The 18,204-nt window shown below is 38.6% G+C and overlaps 1 protein-coding gene across 1 annotated transcript in view; it reads left to right on the plus strand.

Moving 5' to 3' along the window:
• Positions 1-11,325: 11,325 nt before the first annotated feature.
• OTOL1 (otolin 1) overlaps positions 11,326-18,204 on the plus strand; it is a 54,733-nt gene continuing 47,854 nt past the window's right edge. Inside the window, exon 1 of the mRNA XM_078665381.1 lies at positions 11,326-11,367. The gene's annotated coding sequence lies outside the window, so the exon portion shown is untranslated. The remainder of the gene's footprint in view (positions 11,368-18,204) is intronic.

Consider the following 18,204-nt stretch of genomic DNA (forward strand, 5'->3'; position numbering starts at 1 on the left):
TGTCCCTCACCACCCCTTGTTGTAAATATTAATAGCATCAATTGGCATATCTAATTTATCTCTAGCTGATTGAGAAATTTGAGGTAAGCTACAATGATCAATAATTGATAAATCATTTGAAGGAGGTTTATTATATAACTCTGAATAAACATTCATACATTAATTCACTATTGCTATATGAGCTATAGCTGTTTGTCTATCAGATTTGTGGATAGCACTAATTTGAGTTTTATCTTTCTTAATATGCAGATAGTTTGCTAAACGTCTTCCAGATCTATTAGCATTAAAACAGAAGTTAGCTTTAGAATTAGAGATGTGTATGCCTGCTCTAGTGCATAATATAGAGTTCAATTCATTGCAAAGTTTTTGCAGTTGTAGTTTGTATTTAATGTCACTTGATATAATAAAGAAAGTTCATATTTCGTAATTTGTTTGTCTAATTTGTGAATTTGTCTATTATTTGTCTTATTATTATGAGCCATAATTGAAATTGCAACCCCCCTGATGTACGCCTTAGAAGGCATCCCATCTGTTTACAATTGATGTAAAACCTTCGGGATTAAACATAATATATTTATGAATTGATGATAGATTTTGGGTTTGTTGTCGTTGTTAAAAACATTATTTGTGTTCCTGTGCCATCTTCCTCAAGACTGTTGAGAGACTGTAGGATGTAAAATGCATGAGACAGGCGCATGATCCGAAATATCAAAATTTTGGACAGTGGGTTCAGAAATAGAGGGAACTAAATGACAGGATATTAATAAAAAAATCTAATCTAGAAAATGAACAATGAGTATAAGAAATAAAAGTAAATTGTCTGTTGCGTGATGTAAACACCAGATATCTACTAATTTAGTTGATTTAAAAAAATATTTAAGAGTAAAAAAGAATTTTAGAGGGCGATATTTTATATCAGAACATCTATCTAATAAATGATGATTTGTAAGATTGAAATCACTTCCAATAATAAGCAGAACATTACCCAATGTTAAGACATCTGACGTAAAAAGAGACCAAAACTCAGGGTCATCCTTCGTGGGACCATATATATTAATGAAATATGCGACCATGTCATCAATTATAATTTTAGTTATAAGAAAATGACCATTAGAATCGGAATACTTATGAAGTTTTAGTTTTTTTGCAAATAAGATATCAACTCAATTTTTCTTACTGAGGGCAGGTGAAGAAATAATATTACCCACCCATTTTATGTTCATGTACTCTAGAATAGTGTAATCAATATGAGTCTCCTGTAATAAACAAATATCAGCCTGATGCCTAGCCAGGTAATCCAAAACTTTAGTACATTTAACAGGATGCCGTAAACATTTAACATTAAAAGACACAAGTTTAATCCCATGAATATTAGACATCATGGAAAGAAGTTGAGTAGAGAGGAAATTAAAGAATTAAAAGAAATGACAAAATATACGTAGCTCTGTTGAAAAGAAAGTAATAGAATGGAAAAAAGAGAAAAACAGACCAACATATAACAAAGAGAACATATAGACAGAGATAGACTTCTTGAAACACACACACACATAGCAAGAACATCCAATCCAAACATGCCCTGTTGCGAATTACATCAAGTTAGGCTAACTATAACTGTGTAATAATCTAATATCTCAAGCAACATTTTCATTAGTTTCCATGAAGAGCTGTGACTGCTGATCTAAGTATAGACGAAGGTCATCCGGACGTTGAAAGGACTTTGAGAACTCATTTTCCATATTCGCATGGTAGACGGGTCTAAAAGTCCATATTTGAAGCCACAACTTCTCAATCTTGGACGAAGAACAGCAAATTCTTTGTGTATTTTTACGGTTACCTTGGAAAAGTCTTGATGAATTTATTACAGTTGACCCTTAAAGATGGAATTTCTATTGACGCTTTCCTTATTAATACAAGATGGTGATGACGCAACACCTTGAATATCATTTGAAGAGGTTTCGTTTGATTTGGGATTCTATGTGAAGAAATTCTATGAGCTTTGTCGATCTCCAAATTTGTAGTAAATTTTAGCCGTAAAAGGCTAGGCAGTAGGTTTTCTAAGAACATCCTGCGGTCATTACCTTACATATCTTCTGGCAAATTAAAAATTCTTAAATTGTACTGCCAAATCTAGCAATAGTTTATTCATTGGTTCTATCTTTGTTGCAACAGGAATAAGTTTCAACAAAACAAGGGAACCCTTAAGGTATAGCATAGGGACCTTGGGCATTACATATTGCAAAGAACATTGGTCCCTATATAGAAGTAATAAACACAGAGCACAATAATCATACACTTAATAAGTCGTATGTCTTCTGTCCGTCCGGACAGGGTTTTTTTTATTTTTCTATTTAAGTTTAAATTTTTCAAGTTTCTTGGAAATGTCAAGCGGGCACAGCCGTGACCTTTAACATACAAGAGACAACAACAAGAAGATGTGAAAAGCAGGAGATCTGTCTGTGCACTTTTGTTTCAGTGAAACAGACTTAGGATATTTACACAAACCACACCATTGCATTATTCAGTGTTTACGTAGAAAGTTTGCATATGGGGTTAAGGGTCGACGTTTCGATGCCTTTCTTAGAATATAGACATCATCATCAGGACATTACATAAGGACGGCTCAGCGTTGCCACGGGTCTGGCGGTCTGGCACCAGACCGCCAGACCCGTGGCAACGCTGAGCCGTCCTTATAATAGCCATTGTGCTCCCCAAGCTCGCGTAACCGTGTAATTGAAACCCGGTCTTTCAGAATGTCTGCCATAGTGACATTATATTTCTCCCTGTACCGCTAATTCAAGCGAGGTATTGATACCACTAAATGTGGAAAATTTTAAATCTTGACAACAATAATGTCATGTAATGTCCTGATGATGATGTCTATATTCTAAGAAACGATTCATAAAGGGGGTGATGATGGACAGAGTATCTGAATTAAGCAGAACACTCCTACCCAGTCAAAAGATCAGGGCTTGATCCATCACCGTTTTTTAGCTCACTGCACCATCCCAGCTCAAAACCTGGCTACATGCAAATTAGTCTGACCCTGGCCCAGTGCATCATGGGAACAGGGCAGACCAAACTACCAAGCCAATTCTTTACTGGAAAGGAAACAAGCTTCCGGGGACCGGTTTCTGGCATTACAGCCGTCTTCGGCCCGGCTTGCTTGAATCCTGATGGTGCAGTGAGCAAGGGACTCACATCTGAGCATACCCTTCCACACTTGTGGTGGCCAAAACGATTCATAAAGGGGGTGGTGATGGACAGAGTATCTGAATTAAGCAGAACACTCCTACCCAGTCAAAAGATCAGGGCTTGATCCATCACCGTTTTTTAGCTCACTGCACCATCCCAGCTCAAAACCTGGCTACATGCAAATTAGTCTGACCCTGGCCCAGTGCATCATGGGAACAGGGCAGACCAAACTACCAAGCCAATTCTTTACTGGAAAGGAAACAAGCTTCCGGGGACCGGTTTCTGGCATTACAGCCGTCTTCGGCCCGGCTTGCTTGAATCCTGATGGTGCAGTGAGCAAGGGACTCACATCTGAGCATACCCTTCCACACTTGTGGTGGCCAAAACGATTCATAAAGGGGGTGGTGATGGACAGAGTATCTGAATTAAGCAGACCCGTGGCAACGCTGAGCCGTCCTTATAATAGCCATTGTGCTCCCCAAGCTCGCGTAACCGTGTAATTGAAACCCGGTCTTTCAGAATGTCTGCCATAGTGACATTATATTTCTCCCTGTACCGCTAATTCAAGCGAGGTATTGATACCACTAAATGTGGAAAATTTTAAATCTTGACAACAATAATGTCATGTAATGTCCTGATGATGATGTCTATATTCTAAGAAAGGCATCGAAACGTCGACCCTTAACCCCATATGCAAACTTTCTACGTAAACACTGAATAATGCAATGGTGTGGTTTGTGTAAATATCCTAAGTCTGTTTCACTGAAACAAAAGTGCACAGACAGATCTCCTGCTTTTCACATCTTCTTGTTGTTGTCTCTTGTATGTTAAAGGTCACGGCTGTGCCCGCTTGACATTTCCAAGAAACTTGAAAAATTTAAACTTAAATAGAAAAATAAAAAAAACCCTGTCCGGACGGACAGAAGACATACGACTTATTAAGTGTATGATTATTGTGCTCTGTGTTTATTACTTCTATATAGCAACAGGAATAAGAGCATCTAATTTAGGGGCTGATTAGGAAGGCGTACGGATTGCCCTCGCCGGGCTGGCGGTAGCCACCGCTGGCCCGGCAGGCGCAATCCGTCCGCCATCCTCCCTGAAATGACCCCCCACCACATTAGGATGGCTGGGGGGTCCGCGGCGGACGGGAAGACCGTCTGCCGCTTTTCCGCCGCGGTCGCCTTGCGACCGTGGCGGAAAAGGTCTAATATGGTGGCGGTGTCTATCAGACACCGCCAGCCATATTAGGATGGGCTTTGGGAAATGCCTTTCTGTGGCGCCAATGCCACCACGGAAAGGCATATGGTCTTTGCTTTGGGGGCCAGTTGCGGGCCCCCAGGGTGAAGGGGGGGGTGGGGGATGCACAAGGGGGGTACCTATGGTACCACGCGGTGCCTGTCATGTTGTGCTTTGAAATGCACAAAATGCATTTTTAGCTATGCTAAAAATGCGGGATGCACTCGCCACTGTGGCGGGTGCATCCTAATTCGGCGCATGGGACCTCCGCCATTATGACGGACGGTCCCTTGCCACGACAGGATGTCGGACAGACAAAGTCCGTCCGCCATCCTAATCGGCCCCTTAATTTTGTTGTCTCGAATTTTAATTGCATTGTCGGAAACCTTCATTGAAATACTTGACATGTCTTTGCACAAATACTTTATTTCTGACACAATAGTGTCTGTGTTAGAACGAATAGCCTGCATTTCATCAAACAAATCAGCTAAGGAAGGTTCACAAGAGTCTACAATTTTAGACTTGACTGGTGAAGGTGAAGTGTTTTTTTTACATTTGTTTAGTACCAAAGGAGTATTTTTACCCTCCATAGTAACAAGTTAAATATTTAAGGCAATAATCTGTTCAAATTATAATTTCCAATCCTTTAGATCTGAAGCAGTATAATTTAGCACTGTGCAGTAGCTAAAATCAGCTGTGGTAGAATCCAGGCCACAGCTGCGCCCTTTCCTGCCTGTGGTTCCGCCCTCCTGACAGAGAAATTTGGCAATACCTGAGTGCAAGCACTGTTTAAAGGTGCTTCTCCACAAAACTCCTTCAACCTCACCAAAAACCAGAGAAAAACACCTCCAATGGAAGCTGTTGCTAGTAAAAGACTCCAGGTACCATTTTCATTTGAAATATAGCCCTTTTAGCTTTGAAAATTGTCGTAAAGCGGGCCAAAATCACAGAGGTCACTCCGTGGTGTCCATCTTGATTTGTGCGGTCATGCAACTCCCCATTATTTAATCATTTTCCTTTAATAATACATTAACATTCTACTTTTGAAATTAAATACTCATATTGCAAAACTATACTTTGATATTGATCGACCACTCCATAAGTAAACTCATTTTATTCTGTTATCATTCTCTCTTTTGGTGAAGACCCCATTGGAAACTTCCTTTTGATCCCTGGTTCAAGAAGAGTTGGCTATGTATAAACCTCAATTCGCTCTTCTCCCAGAAACTCATATCAGCTACCAAGACAGGAAATTGCTTTCACAAATGGGGTATGAGCTTGTGGTGTGTACAACCTTGGGTGCCTCCATTAGGGGGGTGGCCATACTAAAACAGAAAGGATTAGTGATAGAAATAATAAAAAAATCATCAGATACACGGGGGAGGTGGGTGATAGCACAAGTTCAGATGGAACACCAGAAGTTTGTTTTATGTTTGGTTTATGGCCCTAATATAGACGACCCCAAGTTATTTGAATACTTAAGTATTGAGCTACTAGAGTGGGAGGGAGAAACATTAGTGATGGGAGACTTCAATTGCGTAATTGATTATAAAATTGATTATACCGGACACGGCTCTCCACGCAGGATGCGTAAGGTCAGATCTGCGATTCTTGAGTTAGGTAGACTGCTTAACATTAAAGATGTATGGCGTTATAAACACCCTAACTTAGCGGGACACACATACTATTCATCGCCCCATAGATCTTTCTCGAGAATTGATATGGTGTGGGCAACCGATCGAGTAAAGTAATTGTAAGATTGAACTGTGTCTAAGGATTACTTCCGATCACAATCCATTACTATTAGAATTCGAGAATGGTGAGTCGAGGCCAGATTTAAGACAATTTACATTCCCGAGATATTTACTGACTGGCTTTATCACTACCCTAAAGAAACATATTAAAGAATTTATGAATTGAATAATAATTTAGCCAAAATTGATGTCGTTTGGGACACATATAATTGCAGTATAAGGGGGTTTACTCAACAATTCATATACAGACTCAATGCCGAAAATCGTAGGACTACCAAAAAAGCTACTTTAGATATATTGTTATTGGAGCAGAAATTAACCGACAAAGTTACTAAATGGAAATATCGAGGAGATAAGATTTGAACTATTGAAATTACAATCTTCTCTTAAAAAGACGTTAAGAGACAGATATTGTTCTAAAATACACAAATATAAATTAAACCAATATGAAGGAGGAGATAGAATCGGAGAAATACTCATATACAAAGTTGCGGATAAAAAGGCGAGAACTAACATCAAAATGATTAAAGGGTCCGATTTACAAGAATATGTTCAATCAGAACAAATCCTTGGTCAGTTTGTTAATTACTACCAGAGCTTATACACTCCTGATAATACTCCTTCTAGAGCTAGAATCACACAATATTTGGATAAATATATGCCTATATCAAAAGATACTGTTAAGGAAAAATTGCAACTTCTTAATTCAAAAATATCACAATCTGAAATAAATGCAGCGATCTTAGCCTTACCACCGGGAAAAGCTGCTGGGGAGGACAATCTGCCCATGGAACTATATAAGGTTTGTGCAGAAGAATTAATACCTTTGTTAGAAAATGTCATCGATTCTATAGTTAGTCTGGGAAAAGTCCCTATGTCATGGAAAGTAGCCAAAATAGTATTTTTTCTAAAAACAAAAAACACCGGAAGACTGTGGCTCCTACCGGCCGATTTCACTGCTCACCGCAGATGCTAAAATCTTTTCTAAGATACTAGCAAATCGCTTAGCACCCATTATGCCGACTTTGGTCAACCCACAACAACATGGTTTTGTGACAGGGCGAGATACACCGGCCCATGTGAATACAGCGATTACAGCCTTTGATGTCGCCTCGACTACCCTCACCCCACTCGGAATGGTTATGTTAGATGCCGAAAAAGCATTCGACCGAGTGGGGTGGGAGTATTTGTGGGAGGCATTAAAGAAATTAGGCATTCAGGGTAAATACCTACAGTGGGTTTGTTCACTATATGACAGCCCGTAGGCTATAATCAGCTATGGGGGAAAAGAGTCAAGGAGTTTTGCAATAGGGAGGGGAACCAGACAAGGGTGCCCTTTGTCTCCCCTGCTCTTCGCTCTTTCCTTGGAGCCATTTTTAAATGCATTAACTATGCAAGGAAATATTCACTCATTTGTACATGGCGGAGAGAGTTTGAAAATCACTGCTTTTGCAGACGATATAGCTGTATTCACCACAGACCTAGTAAAAGCTACACCTGAAATAATAAAAGAAGCTGTTCATTACGGCCATGTTTCAGGCTACAAATTAAATGTAGGTAAAACGCAGGTAATAGCCAACTATAAACCTCTGGTACCGATCCCAGGCTTATGTCAAAGCGCGATGTATTTAGGCATTAAATTAGCATCCAATGTTGATAAAATTATCACGTTAAACTATGATTCTCTTCTAAAAGAAACAGAAAAGACACTAAAAAAATGGCATATGATCCCGATTAGTCTTTTGGGACGTATTAATCTAGTAAAAATGAAAATTCTGCCGAAGGTGCTATATCTATTTGGATCTATCCCTTTGCAACCTAATAACATCTTCTTCAAAAAATTGGAGGGTATATGTAGCAGCTTCATATGGGCATACAAAAAAGTGAGAAGGGCGTTGAAATTGCTAACACTGACAACAGAAAAGGGTGGATTAACATTTCCTGATTTCAGGTTTTATTTTCTAGCTACTTTCTTTTGTCGTATTAGAAGTCTGTTAAAAAATGACAGTCCATTATTTTTTCACCGGCTTATGTTGGGATTGGATAGCAACCAATTTTTGCACCGCTTGCAAGACCCAAACTACTTCAAGCGAGTGAAATTTAAGTCAGCCAGGCACATCAAAAAAGTTTGGGACCAAATAATGACTGTTGGGAAAATCCCATTTTACAACGCAGAGCTCAGATTATGGGACAATTCAGGGCTTCCTAATATCTTCTCAGATGGAGCAGGTTCCCTTTGGAAGAGACACGGCATCTACACACCTGGGGATCTATATGGTCAAAACGGTTTCTTGGATTTCGAAGCACTTAAAATTATTTACAATTTAAGGGATAATATGTACTTTAAATATATTCAGATAAGGGATTATCTGCTCTCTAAAATGAAAATTATGGAAGCGATAGAATCAGACATACTTAAATGTCTATATTCTAACAAAGTAAAATCATTAATAAGTCTAGGGTACGGATACCTGATACAGGGCAAAAACGAAGACTACACGAAAATAGCTGCCAAATGGTCTCTCCGACTGGGTATGAATATTAATCCCTCACAGATCTCATATTCTTTACGTCACATAAACTTGATCGTCCAGTATACTAGCTTGAGATTACAGACGTACAGAACCATCACTCAACTTTATTATACACCACAGAGGATAGCAAGTTCGGTACGGGGTAATCAAGTAAATAAGAAATCTAAGTGCCCGAAATGTGATCATGAAGCGGCAGGCATAGAACATATGCTTTATCATGCCCATCGCTCTTGTTATTTTGGAAAGGACTGTCTGAAATCTTAAATACCAAACAAATTGCCACACCACCATTCTCAGCACAATTGGTCTTACTAGATATCCAGGAAACGAATTGTCCCTATAAAGAACTAATAACTATTATTTTTGCATGTGCCAGGCTAGTTATCGCTAGATTATGGATATCTAAGGATATCCCAGATGTCTTCGATTGGTAGCTCTTGATGAAAGAAATCAACACCATGCAACTGTCATTAGCAAGACATAGGGGCCTCAAGGCTCTACAAAAGAAGGAAAAAATTTGGTTAAACTTCTTTGAATCATGATCTATATGAACTAGAAAGAAAACCAAGCCAGCTTAAATATTGGTATATTATTTGCTAGACTTTATTTCTTTTTTTCTTTCTACTATTTTTGTCAAAGTTTAGTATTTGTCAGATCTCTGCTTCTAACGTTTTTCTGTCTATAAATTGCTTACCTAATTAATATTGTAACTACTTATATACTTTGTTTTCTTGAAATGTATAACATGTGTTACTTGTTCTTCCTTCAATAAAATAAAAAAAAAAAAGGAAACTTCCTTTTGATCAAACTGTGTGTACATTTAGGACTGTGGGCATCCACAAATGTGGCACAAGTTCTGCAATAAAAAATTTCAAGTTTTCACATACATTTGGAACATGTAAAATGTATACACCTGTGCATAGCATCATTCCAGATGTATGTATTGCTCGGTCTTATCTGGTATCGTCTAAATTTTTGTGAATACGACCACAGATGTAATCTAATAAAAATGTGGGTCAAATTTATCAAAGAGTTGTGTCATCCTTGGGATATGCAAAGGGGCACAAGAGTGATGCAACTCTTAAATTGGATTTATTAAGCCATGCAGGTCCACCTTGCTTGGCCCAGAGTGACTTGATAAATCTAGAGTAAAGCAATGCAGCGCAAGTCACTGTGTTGCGTTACTCTGCCTCAGGGAGGCATTCCATGACTAGAGCCTGGGTATTCTCACACATCCACCTATGGATTTTAACACATTCCCAGATTTACCGTTACTGGTAAACCTTGGCATGCGTCAAAATGCTACGCATCCCGAGGGGAGGCGTAACAAGGAGAAATGTCTTTATTTCTCCTCGTTTTTTCTTCTTTCTAATTGTGCTGTATGCTGCAGCAGACACAGAAATGCCTAATGCCTCAGGGGATTGTTTTTGTGCAGGAAAGGGTCCCTTCCTGCACAAAAACAATCCTGATCACAAAGCAAGCACCCGTCCACCGTGGTGCAAGTGTGCATGCATTGGCCCTAGGCAGCACATTGTGCACCAGTGCAGGGAAAAGACAGGAATGCGCCATATAATGTTAAACACTGAGCATTCCTGCCCTTTCTTTATCACGTAGCACAGCAATGTGGCTTGATGTGCTGCATGTTTTTTTCATAAATATGCCCCAGAATCTCAAAACTCCTTTCACCCTGATACTTAGCACTGTGTCCCAGTACAGTGTTTCAGAGGATTACTGCTCCTATCTTTATCACACGGTGTGGTACCGGAATATAGTTGTCAGGATACTGTCTGACTTAAATATCGTGTCTTAAATATCTCGTCAAACATATCACTCTATTGAGGTTAGTAATGGAAAATTTGCATCCCATTGGTCGCTATTTTTATGAACGAAATTTAGAACATAATATTTATGGCAGTTGATATTTCTGTAGACGATATTTTGACATACAGACCATCACAGATGGCAGGGCCGGACTGACCGTAGCGGGCACCGGGCGATTTCTCGGTGGGTTGGAAGGGTGGGGGGATGGTTTTGGAGTGGTGGGGGCTGCTTTTGTTAAAGGATGCTGCAATACCGGCCCGCTGTAACAAAGCGGCAGCAAAGCTTCACACTAGCACCCCGCCCCACCACCGATGCTTCTCACTAGCACTCCACTCCCCGGCCAGTCCAGCTAAATTGCCAGGTTTCCCTCTTCCAATATGGATAAATTGAGTAGCACTGTCTTAGGTATTATTACCACTGGCTATTTTTCCTTTACATGCCATTAAAAACAATTCTGGATAGTAACAGGAGGTGCGCAAGAAATGCCAGGTCTTTCCTGCTGTCTTCTACACCCTTGTTACAGAACATTAACAACCACTACAATTCCATTCTGATCCTCAGTAGTTTTCCTTTCCTGGAGCAGAGCCAACAGTAGAACAAGAAACCCCCAGATTCAATCAAAATCATTTGCATATCCTCACATTTCAGCAGAAGAATTCATTTCTGTCTTACCCAATCCCGAGATTCCCCACTGCAGGGTTCTTTATTCATTGGCTAATGGAAAACGAATCAAAGCAATAAAATAGATTTTTGCCCAAAGGAGAGCAGAGTGACTTTTCCAATGTGCCAAACAGGGGCTGATTTTTGATAAAGAGAACAGTTGGAAGGTAGGAGATTCTACTACGTATTGATCGCATTTACCTAATCCACTATATTAACTTTTCAATTAAATTGAATTACATATGACTACAAATTATGTCAAGATTGTTATTATGTTGTTAAATAACTTTGGACTTTTCGTATTTGCTTTGCATCGTGAGAGCATGAAATAGCTATTGACATTTGGGAATTATGTGTCTGTAGGTTCTCTTACATAGCATTATGAATTGGCATTATGGCAATGGTGAAAAAATGCAAATTTATTTATAAGCATATATATTTTTACAAAAACTAATTTTACAAAGATTAATACCTGGCTGTGCTGATGATGGTCTGAGACTTTAACATCCGTTACACTAGTTGGTACGACATTTCTCCCCACCCCATTATATCACTGATCTAGTCTACTGTACATCTATTGAGTCTGATATGTTATTTTGTTATTGGACCCATTAGTGGTGTTGTCAAACTGCGCCTTTAAGCAAATGATGCTTTTATCAAGCAGGGTCTGGTTTCAAAAAGGCAGAAAAGAGGGCTACAGTAAAAATCATAATACAACTTTAATAAAAACTGACCTGAAAGACATCTGCATTAAGGTGTTGACCTAGTCAGATTGAAGGAACTTTGTACAGCCCCTCTTTGTGTCGTTCTCCGCCTGTTAAAAGAGCATGTTTTTAATTAAACATCCAAACTTTTTGAAGGAAGAAGGTATCCAGTGAGAAAACCTCGCTACAAAAAAAGAAGATGCTTTCTGAAACCTTCAAAGTGCCATGCTTTTTTTAGGTGTTCAAGGCAATGGGGTTGCGGGTTGGAGAAAAAACACTTTTAAATAATGTATCGAAATAAGTTCGAGTACCTGCATTAGGTCCGAAACAGAAAGCCTATTATCATGTGGGACTGTATGTACCTCTGTACTGTGAGGGCCACCATGCAGCTGCTTTGAAGAATCACAGCACATTAGGAGCTGCTCGAGTTACAGGGTCTTGCATTAATGCCCAAGCTCATTTATCCTGGGCATTAATCAAGGGCCCTCGGAACATTCACATGATCTCACAATTATTCCTTTCTTATATCAGCTGTGGCTCTTGGAATCGAATTACCAGTCCGTCTCACTCCCTTGTTTCTATTTTATTCCAACTTTTTTATTTTAACAATACAAACATGCATTGTTGATATAAATGACAACCTAAAGATTACAAGGAAATAAAAAAGAACTATAGGAAAAAAAACGCACCATGCACACTACCCAATCATATTCAAATTGAAACACATCCAATATTACTGCTCTCAATCTACGGCCTGGTGTATGTTTTTTAATTTTATTTGGAGTTTTTTACATACAGTGAGAGCTGTCGTCTAACTAAATTATTTGTTTTGCAGCAGTTTATGTAAGGAGCAAGCTATACAGACAATGTTATAAAAACCAACTATCTATCTATCTATCTATCTATCTATCTATCTATCTATCTATCTATCTATCTATCTATCTATCTATCTATCTATCTATCTATCTATCTATCTATCTATCTAGCTGTCTGTCTGTCTGCCTGCCTGTCTGTCTGTCTGTCTGTCTGTCTGTCTGTCTGTCGGTCTGTCGGTCTGCCTGCCTGCCTGCCTGTCTGTCTGTCTGTCTGTCTGTCCGTCTGCCTGTCTCTCTGTCTGTCTCTCCGTCTGCCTGTCTCTCTGTCTGTCTATCTATCTATCTATCTATCTATCTATCTATCTATCTATCTATCTATCTATCTATCTATCTATCTATCTATCTATCTATCTATCTATCTATCTATCTATCTATCTATCTATCTATCTATCTATCTATCTATCTATCTATCTATCTATCTATCTATCTATCTATCTATCTATCTGTCTATCTACCTGTCTATCTACCTGTCTCTCTGTCTGTCTCTCTGTCTGTCTCTCTATCTATCTATCTATCTATCTATCTATCTATCTATCTATCTATCTATCTATCTATCTATCTATCTATCTATCTATCTATCTATCTATCTATCTATCTCCCCTTATCTTAGCCACTCTATCTATCTATCTATCTATCTATCTATCTATCTATCTATCTATCTATCTATCTATCTATCTATCTATCTATCTATCTATCTATCTATCTATCTATCTATCTATCTATCTATCTATCTATCTATCTATCTATCTATCTATCTATCTATCTATCTATCTATCTATCTATCTATCTATCTATCTATCCGAAATTTAGCTTATTTGAACCTCCGACATGTTTCTTAGATGTCTCTGGGGCCTATGCATAGTGCCTTAAATAGAGAGGACCAGATTATTCAACAGTATGCGCAATGCAGCATGACAACTTGCTGCGCTGCATGAAAAAGAGAGGGCAGGAATGTGTCATATTTACAAAATAAGGTGAACTCTTGCTCTCTGCCTGTGTTGGCACTCAAACACAGGCCCCTTGCAGGATTGTTTTTGTGCAGGAAGGAACACCTTCCTCCACAAAAATATTTCTTACAGGCATTTTCCCTCTTTCTGAGTTGCTACAGAATACAGCACACTTAGACAGAGGAAACAACGGGAAGAATACAAATATTTCTCCTTGTTGCAACTCCCCAGGGAAGGTGTAGCATTTTGACGCATTCCCAGTTTTACCAGCCATGGTAAATCTGGGAATGAGCCAAAATCCATGGGTGGATGCGTGGGAACATGCAGCGCTTCAACCATGGAATACCTTCCCATGGCAGAGTAACCCAAAATAACAACTTGTACTGCCTTGCGTTACTCCACATGTACAAAGCAACGCAGGGCTATGCAAGGTGGTCTTGGATTGCTTGGTAAATCTGGTTTAAGTATTGATTTGCCCTTGTGACACCATGCGTAATGCAAGGGCAATGCAATATAATGAGATATCTGGCCCTGAGCATCTAACTAGGGGTAGTCAATGCAATGCATAGGGCACTGGTGTCCTGTGTTCCTTTGAATTGAGATTTAGTAACAGTTTTGCTGTGGTGTTTTCAATCCTTTACATGGTAGAACACTGGGAGCAGCTATGTACATGCCATTTATGTAGTCTGCCCACCACAAAAAAATGGTGTGAGTGGCCTGCAATTTCTGTGACTATCTGTGGTGTCGGAAAATGCACTGAAGAGTTTGGTTGTGCAGAATGCACCCTTTGTAACTTCATTCACTTATAGGATTAGGGATAAGTTGGAGTTTATGGTTACTTGGAGATGTCTAACCCCATACGCTTTATGTTGTTGGTAGTGTTTCTAGTTTTGTGGGCCATATACTTGGAGGACGGTAGTTTTGGAGGAATTGAAATGGTTCATCATCATACAGTCATCAATAAAACCGACACACTCGTCATGTCTAGATGAGGGTATGTGCGTAGGATTTTCCAATTTAATAATATTATGTATGTTAAAGGCATTTATTGTACGATTTCATTTTGAACGAGCTGATAAAATGTGGTAGGGGGGTCAGGAAGAGATTGATAATTGAGATAGTGGGTAACAGAATGTAAATTATGAAGAGATAAGGTGGATCATGATATTGATACCAGACTTCTTCTAGTTTTGTTCACAAATTAGAATCATTGGAATCATCCTTGAACAAGATGCTTTTCTAAGTGCAGAGGCTACCACTGTCTGCAAAATTTGTTCCTATGTCCTGCACCTCTTTAGAAGGGCCTTACTTTGTATCTCAAAGGAATCCTCTGCTCCTAGGGAAGCTCCGTGCGCACCTTCTGAGTTGGACTATAGCAAAGGCCATCTTACGCATCCTACAGGCTAAAACTGGTGAGCCTGAATGACTTTTCACATTAATGTCTCACACGAGGAGTGTTCTGCACTAGCTTGCTGTAAATAGGAAGATCCACTTTAATGGCCTGTGCCTAGTAAACATTTTCTAGCTTGTCCAACTACTGTGACCCAAAGTCCCCACCAGATCTTAGTGCTCAGGGAATTTGTTTGCATTTAAGACAAAGCAGATACACAGCATGAGGAGGACATACATCTTTAATTCTTTTACATTTTTGAACAATCCCCTTTTCAGATATAGAAACCTGAACACTATCTGACATTCGGAAAGCTCTGAAAACGTTGTTATTTTATTCATGGTGTAAGAGTCTGTTTTTTGGGGGTACTAGACGTATTTTGGTGAATGTATTTCAGTGCCAAGAAGACATTAGTGGTACATGTTCCACTCTTTATTACTCAAAACAAGCGGTGGTCTTAATGATAGAGTTAGCATTAAGTTTGCTGAGTATTCATTAGGATGAGTTGCCTACAGCGTTGGGTGTGCCAAGAGGTTAGCATTAAAGGAGGAGAGAAGAGTCCTGTGACGCATTCTAATCTGAAGCATAGCACCACCGTTTCAGTGGGCACAATGCACATCTTTGCATATCTATTAGACGATATATATGACTGATACTCACATTGGAGGTGCCTCATGCTTATTTTCATCAATGTAATAAAACATCATGATCTATAATGCTGAGTGCAACACGCAGATCCAGCACCGACACCAGTGCCATGCCTCCATTATCAACCTTTGGGAGAACTCTTTCTCTCATTTTGTGTACATCGGTTTCCCTGCTTCTATGTAGGTGGACTCCTAATTGCTGGTTGCACACTCATTTTCTAAAGGTTTACCAAACCTAAAACAAAAGTGGGAAAAAGCAACATTTCTATGGCATAAAATATTTTAAGCATGATAATGGAAACATTCTGTGCCATGCTATGTGCAAATTAAAAAACGTGAACTTTGTTGGTTATAAACACTTTATGTACACAAGACAATCACTTCCTGTTCAGTTATCACTCCAAATTTGAACTAAGCAGCAAAAAACCCCACAAAATAGAAAGACTAGTGTTTTGCAATTCGTACGTAAACTAGGAAACAAGTTAACTTTGAAGTGTTTTGAATGGTATAATTTCCTGTAGAATGTTTTACATATTACAACACATATTCAGATGGGTGTTAACACGTTATAATATTAATTTAGTATAAAGAAATACAAAATTATATGAAAAGTATACAGCAAGAAGACGTTTGAAATTGTGTTCAATATATCTTTAAGAATTTACATATGACTTAACATCACATGCGTGCCCTAGGCTTCAATGTAAAAGCAGCCATTAGCAAACCAGAATTTGCAATTTGTACCATTGTTTGCTTTGTGATTAAGTATGACATTTGTAAAGCTACCTGTATATGAATGAGTCTCCTCTGTTGCATAGGAAGCAATGAACTTTGAATTTAACCTTACACTTCTACGGGTCCCATAGGGGTAGAATTTTTACTCAGATTCAATACTTCTCTTCACAGGCGATGGTCCTCCAATGGGCCTTTCTCTGTCATAGTGAGGGTTGAGAAATCAGGATGTTCAATCCAAGGAGAACCAATAATTGGTATCTAACTCACAAATTGGAACCATGTTGTAAAAATAGAGTATTGCAATTGGAAGACCCAACCTCCTAAAGAAGCTTAGTCTGACAAGCATCATACAAACTAAGAGCTCTGCTGTGGCTAGACAGAACAAGAGCACACGACCAAAGGAACCTAATGTTCTGAAAATAATCATGATTGTCACTATTAGGCATTTAAAAATCAGTCAGTTAATTGTGAACACAGTTTCTGTGGAAATAACATCAAGGCACAAATAAAGACTTGATTCTAGATAATTTGAAAAAGATCCAAAATTAATGCATATAAGTAACATTTTAAGAAGGTCAGCCATATATCTTACAGCACAAAATATAAAGTTACACATTTATTCAAAGTAAATCTATTGTTAAATTTATTCACCCAATAAAGGATTATTAAGATTAGAGATTTCTAACATCAACAAAGGCAGGAGAATAGATTCACAAAGGTTCTCTTAGCATGGAAAAAGGGCTCAAGTTATAGTTCACTAGGGGAAAGTCCATAGGCATGGGCAAGGTGAATGGAGCATAAATCAGGAAAGTTCAAGTCTGATCTCTGATGAAACTGCTCTAAATCATCCAACAGGCAAGTTCATCAGCAAGGAAAAAAGGCAAGTGCATGAAAGAGGATGTATGGAAGTCAGGCTTGGGGCTAGAAAGTGTGAATGAAGAAGCCTCCCTCCTCCTAGTAATGGCACTGCTTATAGTTCATATTTATCACTATGACATCAATGGTTGGGCCACAATGGTCTGATAGTCATGTGATTATTCTTAAGGTCTTCAGGTACAAACCGATACTCCAGCATATTTTCCCATGCACATCATGAGAAACGACTGTCCATTCAGTCCTCACAGGTTAGTTGATAAAAAGCTTATTTACTTTGTTGCTCTCAATGGATATAGTTCAAAGGTCGAATTCCCACAATTCATGCTCAAAGGGATGCTGTAAGAAAGTCTCTTGTCTCTTAAAGAATATTGCATCTAGAATTTGAGTAAACTTGAGGAAACATATCAAAGTCCATTGCAAAAGGCTATGAAATAATGCAGCCTAAGGAGAAAAGACATCTCAAACATATTTTAAAGTTAGCATTCTTTATTTAGTAAAATAAAACGCCTAATTAAGCACTAACATAGCAAAAATAAATCAAACACATCATATAGAAGCATTTGATAAAGTTGTTAGTGATTGTTACATAGATATGTTCAACTCTAATTGTGGCCTACTACCACAATTTCAAAAAGTAGCAACATGTACACTAACTCTAAAAATCATTAAAATAACATCGTTTCTATATATCAATGATCTTTATAACGTTAGACATTTATACTGAAAGTTTCAGACATTTAGCACATTGAGTGCACAAATTGCACCAATGTCAAGTTTGTTATGACACTCTTCAATGAAGTCAATAGAAATGCTAAGTTTCATCATTAGTT

Source organism: Lissotriton helveticus, chromosome 11 (assembly GCF_964261635.1).
Source record: "Lissotriton helveticus chromosome 11, aLisHel1.1, whole genome shotgun sequence".
In the NCBI taxonomy this organism is placed as follows: domain Eukaryota; kingdom Metazoa; phylum Chordata; class Amphibia; order Caudata; family Salamandridae; genus Lissotriton; species Lissotriton helveticus.